Here is a 23,558-nt window from a genome sequence, read left to right as displayed (position 1 = left end):
CAACGCAGGAAAGCTTACCGATGGAGCCAAAAATGAAGTTGGCTCCAGATGGGTGCCAGAGCCTGAGCGGGTACTTTCTAGCGTGGAGCTCGATGATGCTGTCGTAGTTGGTGGTGGAGATGTCTTCGGCTGCTTCTGGGGAGATGATGGTGACGGTGGTGCCCTCGTACAGGTAGGGGCCAAGGCGCATCGCTCGGTCACGGTCGGCGTTGGATGGGAAGATGAGCAGCGCTGAACTGAAATCCGAGGGAGCGAGGACAAATGGAGGGCACCTCGGGTTGAGCTCGAGCGCCGCCCGTATGTGCGTCATCTCATGCCACACAGGTCCGTCGATGAGCGTGAAGGTGAGGTTGCTGACATCGTGGATTAAGTACTGGGGAACAAAGATCTCTGGCACCGGCCCTCTGAGGTGTGTTGCATGGTTGGAGGAGTAGAGGACGCGCCTGGCTATCTAAGTGCCTCGCAGGATGCCCTGCGCCGCGTCAGCGGTGGCGTCAGGCAGGGGGTCGTCGTTGGTGGCGGAACCCCGTTGCGAGGGAGGCGTGGAGTCATCGTCATCGTCCTCGTCTTCTCCCTCAGAGTAGAGTTGATGGGGTTTGCGCGTTGGCCAGGCTGGTTGTCATGCTCTCGCGAGGTCGGTGGTTGAGGTTGAAACAACGTGAGTCGATCCAGAGGTCGCCGCTTGGCACAACGACAATGACGGACCCATCATCTGCGAACAGGGTAGGGGCGGAGGGGGAGGCCATCGGTGTGTCGAAGTTGTCTGGCTTGGGCCAAGTGAAGAAAGGTGGGAGGGCTAGGGCTAGAGGCGGATTTTTCGGGTCGCAGGCGGCGCTGCGGTGGCCAGAGGCGCCGCATCGAGCGCAGCACACTAGGTCTCTACAGTCGTAGACTTTGTGCTTCTTGGAGAGGCAGCGGTAGCAGCGTAGCTTGAGGGAGGCTTTGGACTGGGGGAAGATGGAGTTAGGGTTTATAGGGCTGATGGATCGGCTGGGTGCGGTGGAGAGCAGAGCTCCCGAAGCTTTCACATTAATTGATCGAAGAAGAGCATCTCTGTAGGGCATCGTTGATGGTGAGGCAGTGTCAGGATAAGATTTAGGGTTCATAGCATGGCTCGCCACGGGCGGCGACAGCCGGAGGAGGACGTTGCATGGCGTCAGGCCATCGATGGCCTCGCGTGCGGCTTGGTTTTGATGGCTTTTCACTGTGTGCGCTTCGTCCATGAGGGCGTGGTCGGTCGGGTTGGTGGCGGAGTCTGTCTCGCCTTGGACCAGGTTCTTGCGCAGGTAGCAGACGAACAGTGGATGTGGCGGTAGACGAGGGAGAGACGGATTGGACGTCCGCTTTTTGACCTGAAGAGGCAAGTGATGATGGGAGTGATTTTTCCATTTGCGAGGCCGGCAGAGGATCTTGTGGTGGAGGCCAGCTTTGCTCAGTGATTAGGTGGAGGCGTAGCGCAGAGGCTACGTAATCTTCTGCCGCTGCATCGATGCGCTGGCGGCTGTGGCGGCATGTTGGTCGTCCCAAGATTGACGACTCGGAGGTTGCGAAAGGCTGGTCCTGGAGTAACGGTAGGCCGAGATTAATTCGTTTTCAAAATAATTTGGTTCGCGTGTTGCAGTGAGTGGGCTAGAACTAGGGTTATCCCAGGTAGAGTAATTGGGGATCTAAACACAATTCCAGAAATAATTTTTGGTGAGGAGGCATGCGATTTGAAGGTTGCACCTATGACGTGCTTGACAGAGAATGCATCATACCATGCAAAAAGCCTATCTAGGACATTTTTAATGATGAACGCGCTTGGTTTGACTGAAACTGAAGAAAAGATAATCCAAAACTCTGCAAATTTGTTGTTGTCTGGTTTTTGGTTTGTTTGTGAGGATGGAAGGCTAACATCCTTTGAATGAAAACCTTGGAAATGAAAGCTCTAAAAGCATGGCCAAAGGGTGTTAGGCTAACCTGTGGTAGCACATCGGAGAGGCGCAGTTGTGGTCGCAGATGAAGTTTGGTGGGAAGCACCGTCGCTGTGCTTGCTGGCCGATGTGCAAGGTTGTTGGAGGCGTGGTGCTGGGGTTGAACGACGATGTATGTTGTCGTAGACGAGTGATAACCCACAAGTATAGGGGATCGCAACAGTCTTCGAGGGAAGTAAAACCCAAATTTATTGATTCGACACAAGGGGAGGTAAAGAATACTTATAAGTCTTAAGATCAGAGTTGTCAATTCAGCTGCACCTGGAAAAGCACTAATAACATGGATGATGTGAAAGCAGCAGTAATATGAGAGCAATAGCAATAGTAACAGAACAACAGTAGCAGTAGCAGAGAGCAGATGGCACCGGAAAATATTCCAGTGCGGAGTTGACTGTTGACGAGGGATCACCTCGCCAATGCCTACGTATTGTAGACTTGGGTTTCGGGAGAGAGCGACGATGCAGATTCCGGGAGCGAGATTAGGCACACGACGTACCCAGCTTCGGGTCCCCTCGGTGGAGGATCCCTACGTGCTGCTAGCAATCTAGTATATGATCACAAGTATGTTTACAGGGTGCCACCGTAGGTGGAGCTATGTTGTCTATCTGTTGTCCCCCCTATCGGGTGCCCTGGCTAGCTTTATATATGCAACCAGCCTAGGGTTTTACAAGAGTCCTAGTTGACTACTTCGGGTTTCCTTCCTGGTCCTTCTCCATATTAGGCCTTCTCCATATTGGGCCGAGCCAGGTATACTAATAATGGGTACCCAAAGGGTATGCCCATGACAGTAGCCCCCGAGTGTCTAGGGAAGTCGAAGACTTGCGTATAGACTCCAATCATAATCATCTCCGAAGTCGAAGAAATAAAAGGTGAGGCCATATCAGGTCAATATCGTAGATCACGTCTAACGTAGATGATGTCGACGATTCTCGAAGTTATTTTTCTATCGGGTGCACGGCCAGCGCTCCCGATGGGAGTAGCCACCGAGTCTATTGGCAAGTGCTTGCACTTGGGCATAGACTCAAGTTGTACTACTCGATGAAGAACTTGACTATATATATTTCTGGGCGCCGCCCCTCTTTTTATCGACTCATGTTCGAAGACTTAATGAAATCCATGCACTCCCGATGGGTGTAGGCTCCACTCGAGTTGCATAGTTGATACGTCTCCGACGTATCGATAATTTCTTATGTTCCATGCCACATTATTGATGATATCTACATGTTTTATGCATACTTTATGTCATATTTATGCATTTTCCGGCACTAACCTATTAACGAGATGCCGGAGAGCTAGTTGCTGTTTTCTGCTGTTTTTGGTTTCAGAAATCCTAGTAAGGAAATATTCTCGGAATTGGACGAAATCAACGCCCAGGGGCCTACTTTCACACGAAGCTTCCAGAAGACCGAAGGAGTCACGAAGTGGGGCCACGAGGTGGCCAAACACTAGGGCGGCGTGGCCTGGCCCTTGGCCGCGCCGGCCTGTTGTGTGGGGCCCTCGTGTGGCCCCCTGACCTATCTCCTCCGCCTACTTAAAGCCTTCATCGCGAAACCCCCAGTACCGAGAGCCACGATACGGAAAACCTTCCAGAGACGCCGCCGCCGCCAATCCCATCTCGGGGGATTCGGGAGATCGCCTCCGGCACCCTCGCCGGAGAGGGGAATCATCTCCCGGAGGACTCTTCACCGCCATGGTCGCCTCCGGAGTGATGAGTGAGTAGTTCACCCCTGGACTATGGGTCCATAGCAGTAGCTAGATGGTCGTCTTCTCCTAATTATGCTTCATTGTCGGGTCTTGTGAGCTGCCTAACATGATCAAGATCATCTATCTGTAATGCTATATGTTGTGTTTGTTGGGATCCGATGGATAGAGAATACTATGTTATGTTGATTATCAATCTATTATCTATGTGTTGTTTATGATCTTGCATGCTCTCCGTTACTAGTAGAGGCTCTGGCCAAGTTAATACTTGCAACTCCAAGAGGGAGTATTTATGCTCGATAGTGGGTTCATGCCTCCATTAAATCTGGGGGAGTGACAGAAACCCCTAAGGTTGTGGATGTGCTGTTGCCACTAGGGATAAAACATTGATGCTATGTCCGAGGATGTAGTTATTGATTACATTACGCACCATACTTAATGCAATTGTCTCGTTGTTTTCAACTTAATACCGGAAGGGGTTCGGATGATAACCCTGAAGGTGGACTTTTTAGGCATAGATGCATGTCTGGATAGCGGTCTATGTACTTTATCGTAATGCCCAATTAAATCTCACAATATTCATCATATCATGTATGTGCATTGTCATGCCCTCTCTATTTGTCAATTGCCCAACTGTAATTTGTTCACCCAACATGCTATTTATCTTATGGGAGAGACACCACTAGTGAACTGTGGACCCCGGTCCATTCTTTACATCGAATACAATCTACTGCAATACTTGTTCTACTGTTTTTCGCAAACAATCATCATCCACACTATACATCTAATCCTTTGTTACAGCAAGCCGGTGAGATTGACAACCTCACTGTTTCGTTGGGGCAAAGTACTTTGGTTGTGTTGTGCAGGTTCCACGTTGGCGCCGGAATCCCTGGTGTTGCGCCGCACTACATCTCGCCACCATCAACCTTCAACGTGCTTCTTGGCTCCCTACTGGTTCGATAAACCTTGGTTTCTTACGAGGGAAAACTTGCCGCTGTACGCATCACACCTTCCTCTTGGGGTTCCCAACGGACGCGTGCTGTACGCGTATCAAGCTCTTTTTCTGGCGCCGTTGCCGGGGAGATCAAGACACGCTGCAAGGGGAGTCTCCACATCCAATCTCTTTACTTTGTTTTTGTCTTGCTTTATTTTATTTACTACTTTGTTTGCTGCATTATATCAAAACAAAAAAAAAATTAGTTGCTAGCTTTACTTTATTTGCTATCTTGTTTGCTATATCAAAAACACAAAAAAATTAGTTACTTGCATTTACTTTATCTAGTTTGCTTTATTTACTGTTGCTAAAATGGGTACTCCTGAAAATACTAAGTTGTGTGACTTCACAACAACAAATAATAATGATTTCTTATGCACACCTATTGCTCCACTCCGCTACTACAGCAGAATTCTTTGAAATTAAACCCGCTTTATCGAATCTTGTTATGCGAGAGCAATTTTCTCGGTGTTAGTTCTGATGATGCTGCTGCCCATCTCAATAACTTTGTTGAATTATGTGAAATGCAAAAGTATAAGGATGTAGATGGTGACATTATAAAATTAAAATTGTTTCCTTTCTCATTAAGAGGAAGAGCTAAAGATTGGTTGCTATCTCTGCCTAAGAATAGTATTGATTCATGGACTAAATGCAAGGATGCTTTTATTGGTAGATATTATCCCCCTACTAAAATTATATCTTTGAGGAGTAGCATAATGAATTTTAAACAATTGGATAATGAGCATGTTGCACAAGCTTGGGAAAAGAATGAAATCTTTGGTTAAAAATTGCCCAACCCATGGACTGACTACTTGGATGATCATCCAAACCTTTTATGCAGGACTGAATTTTTCTTCGCGGAACCTATTGGATTCAGCTACTGGAGGTACCTTTATGTCCATCACTCTTGGTGAAGCAACAAAGGTTCTTGATAATATGATGATTAATTACTCTGAATGGCACACGGAAAGAGCTCCACAAGGTAAGAAGGTAAATTCTGTCGAAGAAACCTCTTCCTTGAGTGACAAGGTATCAACTTGTCAATGCCTATGGATTGTAGGCTAGGGTTTAGTTAGAAGTAGAGGGCAAGTAGATCTCGAAGGTTTCAGCCGAAAAGTACTCGACGATTATGAAAACTAGGGTTTGTAACAATGATTCGATTGCCTCTTCGTCCCTCGACTCCCCTTTATATAGGAGGCGGAGCCGAGGGTTTCGTTTTGTACAAGTTACAAAGTCCGGGACGGTATCTAACTCATCCCGCCGCATTTACAAATAACACTTCCTATTACAACTCTAACTTTCCTTAATATATCTTGGGCTCCCGAATCTTCTTTATTCTTCGGTATTGGGCCTTCAAGTAAACCCCGGGTACTACCTTCGGTAGGCCCATTTGGGATGCCTATGTCAGTAGCTCCCGAGATTTTGCTTGAATCGTAGAGTCGTGGAAAATCTCCACCGTTTATTTTTACTCGAGAGCTTTAACTTTTTTATATTTCTTCACATAAAATTCTATATTGTACAGGGATACCGGTAGTTGGGGCTAGTTCATCCGACGGATCGGGTACTAGTTAACCGCTCTAGTGGCAATCCGCAAAAACCTACTTCGAGATCACGTCCCTGGACATGATTCCGGATACTGGTGCAAACTTCGACAGGTGCCGCTTAAGGTCTTACCATTCGTCGAGTCCCGGATCAAATTTATCGAGTACCTAACGCGTCCGTTAGGATTTTTCTTCGTATCCGTTGATACGGATAAAAGTAGCAGTAGCGCAGTCTTCGGCGATGCCACGCCCAGCAGAACGGATCCGGGGTCTTACCTTCGCAAATTTGCGGCATTCAGAAATTGATCGCAACTTTGGCGTTCTGAGAATATATTGTCGAGTGCTTTTCCGGCTGTTGGAATGGCACATTTTATCGAGTCAAATATGACTTATATTGCTCTCCCGATGGGAGTATATGTGGAGTTAATTATAACTCAAAATATACTCTCTTGCTTTTCTATCTTTTCTTTGTTAATTTCATCGGGCACGCGAACAGCGTTCCCGATGGGAGTAGCCCCCGAGGCTACAACCAAAAACTTGTGCTTGGTTGTAGGCTCAACATTTTAGTCCACCTTGTCGCTATATTGTCATTATTTCCCAATATAATCTCTCTTCTTCTTTTTTTTATCTCTCGGGTGCGCGAACAGCGCTCCCGATGGGAGTAGCCCCCGAGGCTACAGCCAAGAACTTGTGCTTGGTTGTAGGCTCCCGCAATTTCTATATTGCCATACTCGAAATTTTACTTTTTATCGAAGTAGCCCCCGAGCATTTGGGCAAAAACTTGTATTTGATCAAAGGCTCCCGAAGTATTTAATAACTTCTCCTGTTGCCAATCTTCTTTTATTTTTCTTGTCGGCATGCTCTCCTTAACCAAATTTACTTCATCTTTGTTAATAGTCGTGATTTTTCTGCCTTGTGGGTCCATTGTTTCCACCATGTTGACACGTCGTGCAAGTGGGGGACACACGTCCTCCGCTTTTTCTGGCGCACGTACGGTAACGCCTATCTCGATAAAAATACCTTTTTACCCTTTTATCTAGAAGATCTTTTTTCACCACACGATTTCTTCATCCAACGGTGCATTGCTTCGCCCGATTCTTATATAAACCTTTCTTCAACCTCCGTTCACTCCTTCGCTTGCGCCGCACATCCGTTCCCCTTTGCAAAAACTTCCCCCGCGCCCAACTCTCTCTCGATCTTCCGCACTCACGAACATTGCTTTTTCCATTGCCGTTGATGCCACCGCGCACGCGACTCACTCGCCACAAAGCACTCCGCAGTCCAAGATGGCCGCCGAAGATCTTGAGTGGGAGAGATCTAAAATCTCCAACCAGGGTGTCAACACGCCGAAGAGGCTTGGCCCGATGAAGAAAGAAGACGCCATCCGCTTTCCCAGCCGAAGAAAGCTACCCCAACCCTCCAATGGAGTACCGGGTTAGTTTCGTTGATCACCTCATCCGCGGCCTTTTGGCCCCAATTCACGATTTCCTCCGCGGCCTTCTTTTGTTTACAGGATTCAACCGCACCCGCTTGACCCCCAATTCCATCCTTCACATTTCCATTTTTATCACACCGTGCGAATGCTTCCTTGGAATCCCTCCTAATTGGGCTCGTGGAAACGCATTTTCTCGCCTCCGCCGCAATGGCTCCCACAACGCCACCTATAACATAGGCGGCATTGTTATCTCGTGTCCGAACCGACGTTGATTATTTCGACGTCAAGTTTCCCGATTCTCGTCCAAGGATGGCGCAAAAGATGGCTCTACATTCACGAAGAAAGTGTCAACTCGTGGAACACAACATAATCCCTTTCGACGGAAGTGCCAAAATTCAGCGCCGCCGTTCTCGGGACGCTCGAAGCTTCCGAAGAAGAGAAAAAGGCGACAGAAGCACTTATGTCTCGTATTCATCAGCCTTCAAAATACTCGAGGCAAAGAACTATCCGGTGTTCAAATCACCGCCTACTTCCTTAGGATTAGAGTGCAGCCTCTTCGTGCTCGCAAAAATCCCCTTTGGACGTATTCTGGTGAAAACGACGCCAATAGAATCTCCAGTGATCTTTCTGCAAAGGACTTGGAGAAATTGATTCGAAGAGTTTCCCGCCTGGCCAAGAAGGATCCTATTCCCTCCTCTTGTCGCGTGGAACCATACAGCGCCACCAATCCTCTTCCCGAGGTATTTTGTCTTCTCGAGTTTCGTATTGTTCCGAACTTTCCCCGCATCTCATTAATTTTCCCGTTGTCGCTATTTTCCTCGCGTAACCATCCTACTATGGCTTCCCTTCCTCCTCTTCCTGAGGATGGCGAAGTCGAAGAACAGGCTATTGTTGCCGAAGACAACCAAGGTTCTTCTCTTCCTGAAAGTGAAGTCGCAGGTTCTCACAAATCTGCAGCTTCCCATGAAAAAGAAGTTGAATCTGAAGCCAGCGAGTCGACGCAATCCCTTCCTCCTGCTGTTTTCCCAAGGAACAAAAGGAAAAGGAATGATGCCGAGGATTCCGGCACTTCTAAGGCTGAAAAAGTTGTTCCTTCTCATCCGAAGGCAGCTTATGATCCTTATATTGAATCCCTCGTCGCCTCGTAAGTCACCTTTATTTCTCCCTTTTTCCGTACTCGAGGTGTTTATCTTGTCTTGCTTTTTATGCCGCCGATTTTTGATCAACAAGTGATGACGAGGAAGAAGTACCAACTATTGACGTGGCTCCTCGACAAGCACGTCACATACCGTACTTGCCTCGTACACGCTAGTTGAAGGAGAAGAATCCTCGCCTCCTCAACAAAACGTCGTCACCACAACTCCGCCAAAGAAGCCCCCTTGCTCCTTCACCAAAAAGGACAAGGATTGAAACGATTGTTGAAGCTGCCCCTCAATTGGGCAGCTCGTCGACTCTGCTCTTAGATGATGTAAGTTTGTCGATATCTATATTTCCCCTATTTTGCTTTTTTCACGCCTTCACTTTCTTTTTCATGCCGATGTTTCTTTTGCTGTATTCTTCTTTGACAGCCCATGATCAAAGAGCTTATCCGCATCGGATCCCAATTTATTGGGTACCGTGAATATGCCAGCAGAGCCGAAGGTAACAACTTTTATACTTGCCATTTTTTCTTGACTTTTTGCTCCTGTTGCTTGTCGCGGTTTTTGATCTTTCTTCTTTTTTTTTATATCTCGACAGAGAAACTTGCAGAGGCCAACAAACGTGCCGACGCACTTGCTCAAAAACTTGAGGAAAGTGAGGCGGCTCGCAAGAAGGCCGAACTTGTTGCTAGCGAAGCCAAAGCCGAGGCTGATGAAGCCAAAGCAAAAGCTGCTAGTGTCGAGGAACCGCAGAAAAACTTGAGGATGCTCGAATCTGCCTTAAACGAGCATAAAGCCGCACAAGCTTCTCGTGAGCAGGGGATCCTCAAGCGCCTGAAATCACAAAGTCGACGCACTCACGATAATATTATTGATCCCTTCTATTTTTATGAGAACCGCTGTTTCTTGTTGTTGACCAACGTTTTGTTTCCTTGGCAGACCAAACAAACCAAGATTTTGATCTGGAGAATCCTGTCAATGACCCTCTCCTTGATGCACTTACTTATCTGGAGCTTCATGGGTCCGAAATTCGTGAAGGCGTGGCCAATGCAAATGCAGGATTGTCGGCGCTGTTCCCCTACTTCTTCCCGAAGAAAGAGGAGCCCCCGACTTTCCTTACCCTTGCCAAGACTTTCAATTCACCAGAAGATCTTGGACTAAAGATGCGTCAGGAGAACATGAAGATTGCTGTCGAAAGCACTGTTGCTCTAGTTGCTGACAGCCAACAGACTGTTGATTGGACGAAAGTTGGCGACACCGAGCAAATAGAGCAATCCAGATGGAGGTCCCTGATTAAGGCAGCCAAGCCCAACACGAAGAAAATCTTGGCTTATCTCGGGATCAAACCAGCTTCGACTCCTAGCTCATCAAGGCCGGAGGTCTAGTTGCATGCCTCTTTGTTTTTCTTTCTCTGTTTCTTTTGCTCTTGTCGCCAAAGTAGTTATTTGGCGACACGTACTTCGTTAGCTCCACTGTAAGGCCTTTGTAATTATTCCGAAAGATGAATGAAAACTCTATCTTTTGCTTGTTGATTGATGTTGTCTTTTAAATTTTAGTTGGTATTTGATAACTACACTCCATCTTCCACTCCTTCCAATGTTTCGCCTTCTTCTTCTCGCTCAAAGAGAACTCTTGCTGATGCTACACCTGTCGAAGATTCCTTGCCGCGAGAATTGGATGAACTTCGGCAAGAACTTCAGTATGCAAAGAAGCAAACACTTGTGATGATGGAAAAATCCCGCAAGTCATCTGAAGCCGAAAAAATTGCACTTCAGCAAGCTCGTGAGGCCGTGGCTGCCAAGGAAATCGCTGCTTCCGAGGCTGAAAAGGCGACTACTCGAGAAAATTTCATGCTCGAGTTGACGAATGAAGCTAGTGCGGATATGTCGGGTATGCTTGTTTCAACCTCAATATCTTCTGTCTTCATGCTACGTCTCTTAAAATTTTCTGCTCCGTTGTTTTAATAGGTTCCTTTACTGATGCTGTTGCCGAAGAAGAGAGGGTAAATACTAGGACGAACCTCCTCGTTAATCTTTCCCTTGATCATGGTTCTTTGTTTTGGGCTACCCCGCAGAGGACCCGCCGGATTGTCGATTTCGGGATCGCGCTTCTCAAACTCGCGACTTCCTTGACTTCTGTACCAAGACCCTGTCCATGGTTTATAATTCTATGTTTCCTCGGAACGTTCAACCAAAGACTCTTCCCGGGTTAATGGAGAAATTCAAGGATGCCCACAGGATCCATGATTTCGTCAAAGCTCAATTGGTAGCTGGCGCCAGATTTGCTCTTATCATGCTTCAGATCTGCCACTCAAATCTTGACCTCGACCCAAGTTGTTGCGAAAGTTCATCGTAAAGTAAAGCGCCGAAGAGTTGGTGTCGACCGAATTAACACGAAGGTTTCGCCCGTAGCCGAAGAAATGATTGAAGACCTTCTTCGGATGGATGCCGACTTTTTTGCCGATGGTCATTATGCCGACTTTCTTGGCGCTGCTCCCGAAGAAAACAGAATTACCCTTGACGATATACTGAATCATGATTAATTATTTTCCTTTTGTAGATAACTCTTCTTTGTAACCCATGACTGTGATTATATTGTGAAGCAATCATTATATTTCTATATTTGTCTAGCCCCCGAGTATTTTGGTGGCTATTTACTGTATTTGTATATTGCGAGGTTTTGAACCAAGGCATTTATTTAATATGTATTGATGGCGAATATCAGCCCCCGAGCTTCTTTATTGAGTACTATTTTGTATTTGTATTGACTCACGAGGTATTTTAGTACCAAGGCAAGGCTTTTCTTTGTCGATGAACTATATTGAAATTCGTCGGGTCAAAGACTTTGAGCATGTCGATAAAGAAAAGTTATATTGACACTATCTTTATTATATTGCAGCACCGCGAGCCCGCCTCATTAAAAACCTTTCCCGGCCCCACTCGGTGCCCCGAAAAGGAAAAGAGTGCGTCCGAAAACTCGCGGGCGTTTCAAGACATTGAAGTTTTACAAGGACTATATTTCGACTCTAGGCGTAGAACCGCCCGAGTTGCGCCACGTTCCAGTGGGTTTTGCTCCTCCACCCCCGTCTTCTTGTCCTTTATCCCGTATGCTCCTCCTCCGATTACTTCCGTGACAATGTAAGGGCCAAGCCATGGTGACTCGAGTTTTTCATGACTTTTTTGCGTGAGCCGAAGAACTAGGTCTCCCACCTGAAAAGATCTTGGCCGCAAACGTCGACTATGGTAATTCTTTAAGTCCTGTTGGTATTTGGTTACCCTTGATAGTACCTCGTCTCGAGCTTCGTCGAGTGCGTCGACGTCGTCTTCCAATGCTATCTTGGAAGTTTCTTCATTATACTCTGTGACTCTGGGGGAGTCGTGCTCTATTTCTATTGGCAGTACTCGCTCTCGCTCCATGGACCAGAAAAACGGGGTCTCCCGTGTCGTCGTATTTGGTGTTGTTCTGGATGCTCCACAAAACACTTGGTAGTTCGTCCGGCCAGGTATGTCGAGCTTTTTCCAGGTGGTCCTAACTGTGCGTTTCTTGATGCCATTGCGTATGATGCCATTGGCTTTCTCGACTTGCCCATTGGTTTGAGGATGTGCAACCGACGCGAAGTGCAACTTGATACCCACTTCTTCGCAATAATCTTTGAATTCGTGGGATGTGAAGTTACCGCCATTGTCTCGTGACTGATGTCGTGGGGCACTCCAAATCTAAAGACGAGTCCTTTTATGAATTTTATCGCGGATGCTCCATCTCGGTGAATTTATCGGCTTCGCTTCTATCCACTTTGTAAATTTGTCGACAGCCTACTAGCATATACTCCTTTCCTCCCGGCCAGGATTTGTGTAACTTGCCCACCATATCAAGTCCCCATTGGGCAAAGGGCCATGACAATGGTATTGGTGTTAGTTCTGCCGTCGGAGAGTGGGGTTTTGCAGCAAACCTTTGACACGCGTTGCAAGTTCTTACTATTTCCTTAGCGTCCTCGATTGCTGTCAACCAGTAGAATCCTGCTCGAAAAACCTTGGCTGCAATAGCTCGACTACTTGCGTGGTGGCCACATATTCCTTCGTGTACATCCTTCAAAATTATTCTTCCTTCTTCGGGTGTGACACATCTCTCGCAGGACGCCCGAAATACTTCGCTTGTACAATTCTCCTTTGACCACCGTGAAAGCTTTGGAGCGTCGAATTACTCGTCTTGCCTCAACTCGGATCATCGGGTATTTCTTTCCCCGAGGATGTACGATATGTACGTCCGCATCCATGGTATCTCGTATCACCATGACCAGGTCCCGATCTTCTTCTTCTTCTTCCTCTTGCTTTTCCTTGGTAGCCCCCGAGGGTTTCTTCTCCTTCTTTTTTGATTTTGTTGATTTTGTAGATCTCTCTGTTATCTCTTCCCAAAATACACCCGGCGGAACTGCAAGGCATTGCGACCCGATGTTTGCAAGAACGTCGGCTTCGTCGTTGCTCAATCTGCTAATATGATTTACTTCGCATCCATCAAACAACTTTTCAAGCTCGTTGTACACCTCCTTGTATGCCATCATGCTATCATTGATCGCGTCACATTGGTTCATGACTTGCTGAGCCACCAATTGTGAGTCGCCAAATATTTTTAATCGAGTTGCACCGCAAGCTTTCGCCATCTTCATCCCGTGTATGAGGGCTTCATATTCTGCTTCATTGTTAGATGCGTTTGGGAATGTCATCCGAAGGATGTACTTCAACTTGTCGCCTTCAGGTGATATGAGTACTACTCCTGCGCCAGCTCCTTCTAGTCTTTTGGACCCATCAAAGTTCATGGTCCAGGTTCTCGACAAATCTGGAGGTCCTGTGTTTTGCAACTCCATCCATTCTGCGATGAAGTCCGGCAGTAACTTGCGACTTGATTGCTTTTCTTTTTTCATACGTGATGTCCCGAGGGGAAAGTTCTATTCCCCAAAGGGAGACACGACCCGTAGCTTCTGGATTGTTTAGTATATTTGACAAGGGAGCTTCATTGACCACTATGATCGGGTGTGCCGAAAAATAGTGGCGCAATTTTCGTGCCGTTGTGAGCACTCCATATGCTAGTTTTTGGTACTGAGGGTACCTTTGTTTTGATGGCGATAAAACTTCGCTGATGAAGTATACTGGCCTCTGTACTCCGTGGAGTTTTCCTTCTTCTTCTCGTTCGACAACTAGCACCGTGCTCACCACTTGGGGCGTGGCTGCAATATACAGCAGGAGAGGTTCCTTTTCCTTCGGCGCCACCAGAATTGGTGGTGTCGAGATTGTGCGCTTCAAATCCTCGAAGGCTCTATCGGCCTCTTCGTTCCACTGAAATTTATCTCCTTGCTTTATTAGAGCGTAAAATGGTAACGCTTTTTCTCCCAACCTCGGCGACGAATCCGCTCAAAGCCGCGACTCGCCCGGTTAGTCGCTGTATTTCTTTCAACTTTGTTGGCTTCCTCATTGTTATGATAGCTTGTATTTTGTCGGGATTTGCTTCAATCCCTCTTGCCGAGACTAGAAATCCCGAAGTTCTCCTCGCTGGGACGCCAAAGGAACACTTCGTCGGGTTCAGCCTTGAGGCAGAATTTGTTGAGGTTGTCGAAGGTTTCCTTGAGATCCTCGATCAGTGTTGCCCCCTCTTTTGACGTTATGACGACATCGTCGATGTACACTTGCACGTTTTTCCCGATCTGTGTCGCCAGACACTTCTGCATCATCCTCTGGTATGTTGCTCCCGCGTTTTTTAAACCGAAAGGCATTGTTCTGTAACAAAACACGCCGTAAGGTGTTATGAACGCTGTTTTGGCCTCGTCTTCTTCTTTCAATCTGATCTGGTTATAACCAGAGTATGCGTCCAGGAAGGAAAGACGTTCACATCCAGCCGTGGAGTCGATAATTTGATCGATCCTCGGGAGGGGAAAGTGATCCTTTGGACAATGTTTATTGAGACACGTAAAGTCGACGCACATGCGAAGGACTGTCGTGTGTTTCTTCGGCACCATCACTCGGGTTAGCTACCCATGTGGCTTCGTAGATATCTCTTTGATAAAACCAGCTTCCTCCAGTCGATTTACTTCTGATAGCATAGCTTTGCGGTTTGATTCCGAAAAACGCCGCAAAGGTTGTTTGATTGGTCTCGCTAATGGATCCAAGTTTAGGTGGTGCTCGGCAAGTTCCCTGGGTACTCCTGGCATGTCAGCTGGACACCATGCGAAGATTTTCCAGTGCTCACGGAGGAACTCGACGAGCGCGCTTTCCTATGCGATATCCATGTCGTTTGCGATAGATGTCGTCTTTTTCGGGTCTGTCGGGTGAATCTGCACCTCCTTAGAATTTTTCTTGGTATTGAAAGTTGATTCTTTATTTGGCCTTCCAACGTCTGGCGCAAGACGTCGTAATCGGTCATGCTTTTTGACGCCAAGTACTCAGCCTTGCATCCCGAAAGTTTCGATAGCCGATGAAAATCCTTGTCGCATTTATCGGCTAAGGCAAAGCTTCCTTTAACTGTGATTGGTCCCTTTGGTCCAGGCAATCTCCACAACAGGTATGTATAGTTTGGCACCGCCATAAATCTAGCATATGCTGGTCGTCCCAACAAAGCGTGGTACTGTGACGGAAAATCCACGACTTCAAATTCCAGCCTCTCGATTCTCGTAATTTTCTCGGGTCCCAAACCGAACGTCGAGATTGATCTTCCCCAATGGATAACTTGGTTTCTCCGGTGTGATGCCGTGGAACCTTGTGTCCGTTGGTTTCAAGTTTGCTAAGGATATGTTCATCTTCCTCAATGTATCCGCATACATAAGGTTTAGGCTGCCGCCACCGTCTATGAACACTCGGGAGACATCAAATCCTCGCGATAACCGCCGGCGAATAAGTGCCGACTGCCCTGGTCGAGGGACTTGCTGCGGGTGATCTCGCTATTGTGAAGCCAATATCTTGTCCCGACCAATTAAGGTACTCAACCGTTGGTGGAGGCATTTTTCTCGCCATAAACACCCGTCGTGAGATTACTTTCTCGAGCTCTATTGGACGGCCTTCCCTTCTGAATCATTGACACCGCTCCGTTGGAGTTAGGATCAACATAAGGTGGTGGTGGAGGTGCTGCCGCTATTCTGAGCTGATGCCGATTGTCGTCTGTAATCGCGGGAGGAGGCGACAAGTGAATCTCGCTTCTGGGTTCTCGAGGATTTCTCTGAGTTGCCCGCGCGTTAGCGTTCTCTGCATATCTTAGCATTGCCTGAAAATTTTGACAGCTCTTTCCGCAGGTGTCCCGACCGTCTTTTACCGTTGTCGTCGAGGAAAAAGTGCATTTGACACGGCCCATTCATCATCTCTTCAGGAGACACGAAAGGCCTTGGGAACCTAGGCCCGCTATTTTGTCTCGTTGTTGCGAGAATCATCCCCGTTATCGCCTCGCTGTTCACTCGCTTCTCCGATAATCATCTCTGTTGCTTCCTCCTGTGTTTACCCGAAAACCTGCCGAAATTTGCCCTGGAGCGTCATAGTTCGGGTACTGCCGAGGAAATCGTCGTCTCGGTTGATAATTTCGACCACGGTCCTCCTCTGGCGACCTGTGCCGTTTGTTGTGGACAGCGTCTTCTCCATCTGCCCATCTGTTTGCTATCTCCATTAATGCAGATACTGTCTTTGGATTGGTCCTTCCTAAGTCCTCGACAAAATCTCCACGCCTCGATTCCCGCGACAAACGCATCTATTGCTCTCTCGTCGATATATTTTCTCGCCGAGTTTTTGATGATATTCCACCTTTGAATGTACTTTCTCATTGGCTCATCTCGGCTTTTGTCGACACGCTCTCAACTCCTCTAACGACGCAGGTTTTTTGCACGTGGATCCGAAGTTCTTGACGAACACATCCTCGAAACTTTCCCAGCCGTCGATAGATCCCGGAGTGAGTTTCTTTATCCAAGATCGTGCGGCTCCACTCAAATGCACCTGGATGCTTTGCATAGCTGTTGCCCCGGTTCCTCCCGTGAGCTTCACCGTCTCGAGATAATCAACTAGCCAATCCTCCGGATCTTGAAGGCCGTCGAACTTCTTGAAGTTGTCTGGTAACTTGAATCCTGAGGGGACTCGAGTTTTTCGGACTCTCCTCGTGAAGCATGGCAGGCCGCACATATCTTCGTCATTAAGCTCCGGAGATTGCCGATGATCCCTTCTGCTTTGCCGCGCTCTGTCGACCCTTTCTTGTGCTGCTGTGTCTCTTGCTCCACTTGGTCCTTCAGTGTGCTGCCGCCGTTGCCGCCGCAGGTCGTGGACTATTTTGCCGTGCCGCTCCTTCGGGAGGCGTTGATACAAACGCCGTCCCCATAGCTCCAACTCCTGCTACCGCCATATTGTATAGTGTTTCCCTTGGATCACCTCGGAGGTGGTTTAGATGCAAGGATAAAAGCATGTGTCGCCATATACCCGGCCTCTCGGTGTCTTAGGGATGATATTTCCTCTTGTATCTATCGACATGAAGGACATGTCGAGGTTTTGGACCAAGTGCTCTCTTTCTCGCCTCGGGTATATGTTGCAACCTTGATCTTGCTCCGTTCCGAGCCTCCCCGTGGCTATCACCCGAAGTTCTAGATTGTCGACTTAGATCTGCCCTTCTCCCGCCGGATGCGTGCCGCCTCCTTTCTCCCGTTTAACTCGGCTGCTCTGTTTTTCCACTTCTCCGGCAGCTCGTGCGAGCCTATATTGATATGCTTGTAATTCCTCTCGGTGTGGCCGTGGTAGCCATTGGTTCTCGTACCGTTCATAGCTCTCGCGGCTCTGTCCCACGCTGCTTGTGAAAGTTGAACTCTATCTCGCGGCTCCGGCCCGACGTATTTGTTGCCCAGTGCCTTGTCGCAAGTTGGAGGGATCGACGTATGGATTTCCCGCATCGTCGAAAGCCTCGCATGTTTCCTCTTGATCCTCAATGGCATAAATCTGATGATATTTTGTATTCAGATCTATGTTGGGTTTGGTGACATCATCGTTGAGATTGATGAAGACCTTGCCCACCGTGATAGATTTGTCGATGAAGTCGTAATCGTCGACATCGCTTGAGCCATCGCTTATATATGAGTCCGCAGATGACTCAAACGATATGTCGTTGAAGATCTTGGCGAGTTTCTCTCTTGCTCTGGTGCTGACGTAGCGTGTCGACGAAGTTTCTTCTTCTCCTGACTCGGTTGACGATGCATAGCTTGAAAAATCGGAATCGACCTCCGACGATCCCGACGAAACCGGAATCTCGACACGATACGATCCTTCCTTCTCGACGCGAAAGTGAAACCTTCCGAACGTCATCTCCATGGGCTCCGCCAGATACGCATATGCATCCAAACGGGAGGGTGGGTGAGGAACAAAATTGACAAGACCAGCAGTGATCTGTTTACCTCGATCCATTGTGTTGCTTGCGGTTGACGATGTCGAAGATCTTGAACGTGCCATCGAGATCAGATCCTTACGCCTCTAGTTCCCACAGACGGCGCCAATTGACAAGGTATCAACTTGTCAATGCCTATGGATTGTAGGCTAGGGTTTAGTTAGAAGTAGAGGGCAAGTAGATCTCGAAGGTTTCAGCCGAAAAGTACTCGACGATTATGAAAACTAGGGTTTGTAACAATGATTCGATTGCCTCTTCGTCCCTCGACTCCCCTTTATATAGGAGGCGGAGCCGAGGGTTTCGTTTTGTACAAGTTACAAAGTCCGGGACGGTATCTAACTCATCCCGCCAGATTTACAAATAACACTTCCTATTACAACTCTAACTTTCCTTAATATATCTTGGGCTCCCGAATCTTCTTTATTCTTCGGGTATTGGGCCTTCAGTAAACCCCGGGTACTACCTTCGGTAGGCCCATTTGGGATGCCTATGTCATTGAGTGATAAGATTGATGCTATTATGTCTATGCTTGTGAATGATAGGACTAATGTTGATCCTAATAATGTTCCGTTAGCTTCATTGGTTTCTCAAGAAGAACATGTTGATGTAAACTACATTAAAAATAATAATTTCAACAACAATGCTTACCGGAACAATTCTAGTAACAACTATAGGCCATATCCTTATAATAATGGCAACGGCTAAGGTAATTCTTATGGGAATTCTTACAACAATAATAGGAACACACCCCCTGGACTTGAAGCTATGCTTAAAGAATTTATTAGTACACAAACTGCTTGTAACAAATCTGTTGAAGAAAAGCTTGGGAAAATTGATATACTTGCTTCTAAAGTCGATAGTCTTGCTGCTGATGTTGATCTTTTGAAATCGAAAGTTATGCCTAATGAAAATCATAATAATAAGATTGTTACTACAGCAAATGCCATCCAAGTTAGAATTAATGAGAATATAAGATTGATGGCCGAATTGTGTGCTAGGTGGGAAAAAGAAGAAAATGAAAAAGAAGATAATATAGCCAAAGTTTGGACTATTACCACCACTAGTAATGCTAATGCTCCACATGTTGCTGCACCTCCTACTATTAATGGTAAAATAATTGGTGTTGGCAATGTTTCCACTTCTAATGCAAAGCGCGAAAAACTGCCTGAAACTGCTAAAACTGCTGAAACTGCCTGTGATAAAACTGCTGAAATTTTTTCCAACATTGGGGACAATGATCCCATTGCTTTAGATTATAATGGTTTGGATTTTGATGATTTCCACATCTCTGAAGTTATAAAGTTCTTACAAAAACTTGCTAAGAGTCCTAATGCTAGTGCTATAAATTTGGCTTTCACGAAACATATTACAAATGCTCTCATAGAAGATAGAGAAGAGAAACTAGAACGCGAAACTTATATTCCTAGAAAGTTAGAGGATGGTTGGGAGCCCATCATTAAGATGAAGGTCAATGACTTTGATTGTAATGTTTTATGTGATCTTGGTGCAAGTATTTCCGTTATGCCTAGAAAGATCTATAATATGCTTGACTTGCCACCATTGAAAAATTGTTATTTGGACGTTAATCTTGCTGATAACTCTACAAAGAAACCTTTGGGGAGAGTTGATAATGTTCGTATTACCGTTAACAATAACCTTGTCCCCGTTGGTTTTGTTGTCTTGGATATTGAATGCAATGCATCTTGTCCCATTATATTGGGAAGACCTTTTCTTCGAACTGTTGGTGCTATCATTGATATGAAGGAAGGTAATATTAAATATCAATTTCCTCTCAAGAAAGGTATGGAACACTTCCCTAGAAAGAGAATGAAGTTACCTTTTGATTCTATCATTAGAACAAATTATGATGTTGATGCTTCGTCTCTTGATGTTACTTGATATACACTTTCTGCGCCTAGCTGAAAGGCGTTAAAGAAAAGCGCTTATGGGAGACAACCCATGTTTTTACTACATTACTTTTATTTTATATTTGAGTCTTGGAAGTTGTTACTACTGTAGCAACCTCTCCTTATCTTAGTTTTGTGCATTGTTGTGCCAAGTAAAGTCGTTGATAGTAAGGTTCATACTAGATTTGGATTACTGCGCAGAAACAGATTTCTTTGCTATCACGAATCTGGGCCTAATTCTCTGTAGGTAACTCAGAAAATTATGCCAATTTACGTGAGTGATCTTCAGATATGTACGAAACTTTCATTAAATTTGAGCATTTTCATTTGAGCAAGTCTGGTGCCTCTTAGAAATTCGTCTTTACGAACTGTTCTGTTTTGATAGATTCTGCCTTTTATTTCGCATTGCCTGTTTTGCTATGCTTGATGGATTTTTCGATTCCATTAACTTTCAGTAGCTTTGTGCAATGTCCACAAGTGTTAAGAATGATTATGTCACCTCTGAACATGTAAATTTTGATTGTGCACTAACCCTCTAATGAGTTGTTTTGAGTTTGGTGTGGAGGAAGTTTTCAAGGATCAAGAGAGGGAGATGATACAATATGATCAAGGAGAGTGAAAGCTCTAAGCTTGGGGATGCCCCGGTGGTTCACCCCTGCATATTTCAAGAAGACTCAAGCGTCTAATCTTGGGGATGCCCAAGGCATCCCCTTCTTCATCGACAACATTATCAGGTTCCTCTAGTGAAACTATATATATTTTTATTCCATCACATCTTATGTACTTTGCTTGGAGCGTCGGTTTGTTTTTGTTTTTGTTTTTGTTTGAATAAAATAGATCCTAGCATTCATTGTGTGGGAGAGAGACACGCTCCGCTGTTGCATATGGACAAATATGTCCTTAGGCTTTACTCATAATATTCATGGCGAAGGTTGAATCTTCTTCGTTAAATTGTTATATGGTTGGAAACGGAAAATGATACATGTAGTAATTGCTAAAATGTCTTGGATAATGTGATACTTGGCAATTGTTGTGCTCATGATTAAGCTCTTGCATCATATACTTTGCACCTATTAATGAAGAAATACATAGAGCATGCTAAATTTGGTTTGCATAATTGGTCTCTCTAAGGTCTAGATAATTTCTAGTATTGAGTTTGAACAACAAGGAAGACGGTGTAGAGTCTTATAATGTTTACAATATGTCTTTTATGTGAGTTTTGCTGCACCGGTTCGTCCTTGTGTTTGTTTCAAATAAACCTTGCTAGCCTAAGCCTTGTATTGAGAGGGAATACTTCTCATGCATCCAAAATACTTGAGCCAACCACTATGCCATTTGTGTCCACCATACCTACCTACTACATGGTATTTCTCCGCCATTCCAAAGTAAATTTCTTGAGTGCTACCTTAAAATTTCTATCCTCTACCTTTCCAATATATAGCTCATGGGACAAATAGCCTAAAAACTATTGTGGTATTGAATATGTACTTATGCACTTTATCTCTTATTAAGTTGCTTGTTGTGCGATAACCATGTTCCTGGGGACGCCATCAACTACTCTTTGTTGAATATCATGTGAGTTGCTATGCATGTCCATCTTGTCTGAAGTAAGGGAGATTTACCGCTAGAATGGTTAGAGTATGCATAATGTTAGAGAAGAACATTGGGCCGCTAACTAAAGCCATGATCCATGGTGGAAGTTTCAGTTTTGGACAAATATCCTCAATCTCATATGAGAAAATTAATAATTGTTGAATGCTTATGCATAAAAGAGGAGTCCATTATCTCGTTGTCTATGTTGTCCCTGAATGGATGTCTAAGTTGAGAATAATCAATAGCGAGAAATCCGATGCGAGCTTTCTCCTTAGACCTTTGTACAGAGCGGCATAGAGGTACCCCTTTGTGACACTTGGTTAAAACATATGTATTGCGGTGATAATCCAGGTAATCCGAGCTAATTAGGACAAGGTGCGGGCACTATTAGTATACTATGCATGAGGCTTGCAACTTGTAGGATATAATTTACATGACACATATGCTTTATTACTACCGTTGACAAAATTGTTTCTTGTTTTCAAAATCAAAGCTCTAGCACAAATATAGCAATCAATGCTAACCTCTGCGAAGGGTCTTTTTTTTTATGTTGAGTCAGTTCACCTATCTCTCTCCACCTCAAGAAGCAAACACTTGTGTGAACTGTGCATTGATTCCTACATACTTGCATATTGCACTTGTTATATTACTTTACATTGACAACTATCCATGAGATATACATGTTATAAGTTGAAAGCAACCGCTGAAACTTAATCTTCCTTTGTGTTGTTTCAATGCCTTTACTTTGAATTATTACTTTATGAGTTAACTCTTATGCAAGACTTATTGATGCTTGTCTTGAAGTACTATTCATGAAAAGTCCTTGCTATATGATTCATTTGTTTACTCATGTCATTTACATTGTTTGGATCGCTGCATTCATTACATATGCTTACAATAGTATGATCAAGGTTATGATGGCATGTCACTCCGTAAATTACCTTTGTTATCGTTTACCCGCTCGGGACGAGCAGTAAACTAAGCTTGGGGATGCCGATACGTCTCCGACGTATCGATAATTTCTTATGTTCCATGCCACATTATTGATGATATCTACATGTTTTATGCATACTCTATGTCATATTTATGCATTTTCCAAGCACTAACCTATTAACGAGATGCCGAAGAGCCGCTGTCATTGTCTCGCTGTTTTTGGTTTCGTAAATCCTAGTAAGGAAATATTCTCGGAATTGGACGAAATCAACGCCCGTGGGCCTATTTTCACACGAAGCTTCCAGAAGACCGAAGGAGTCACGAAGTGGGGCCACGAGGTGGCCAAACACTAGGGCGGCGCGGCCTGGCCCTTGGCCGCGCCAGCCTAGCGTGTGGGGCCCCCGTGTGGCCCCCTGACCTGCCCTTCCGCCTACATATAGTCTTCGTCGCGAAACCCCCAGTACCGAGAGCCACGATACGGAAAACCTTCCGCAGACGCCGCCGCCGCCAATCCCATCTCGGGGATTCAGGAGATCGCCTCCGCACCTCGCCGGGAGAGGGGAATCATCTCCTGGAGGACTCTTCACCGCCATGGTCGCCTCCGGAGTGATGAGTGAGTAGTTCACCCCTGGACTATGGGTCCATAGCAGTAGCTAGATGGTTGTCTTCTCCTAATTATGCTTCATTGTCGGATCTTGTGAGCTGCCTAACATGATCAAGATCATCTATCTGTAATGCTATATGTTGTGTTTGTTGGGATCCGATGGACAGAGAATACTATGTTATGTTGATTATCAATCTATTATCTTTGTGTTGTTTATGATCTTGCATGTTCTCCGTTACTAGTAGAGGCTCTGGCCAAGTTAATACTTGTAACTCCAAGAGGGAGTATTTATGCTCGATAGTGGGTTCATGTCTCCATTAAATCTGGGGGAGTGACAGAAACCCCTAAGGT

The sequence above is a fragment of the Lolium rigidum genome, chromosome 5, assembly GCF_022539505.1.
Source record: "Lolium rigidum isolate FL_2022 chromosome 5, APGP_CSIRO_Lrig_0.1, whole genome shotgun sequence".
Lineage (NCBI taxonomy): Eukaryota > Viridiplantae > Streptophyta > Magnoliopsida > Poales > Poaceae > Lolium > Lolium rigidum.
This window is presented reverse-complemented; position numbering follows the sequence as displayed.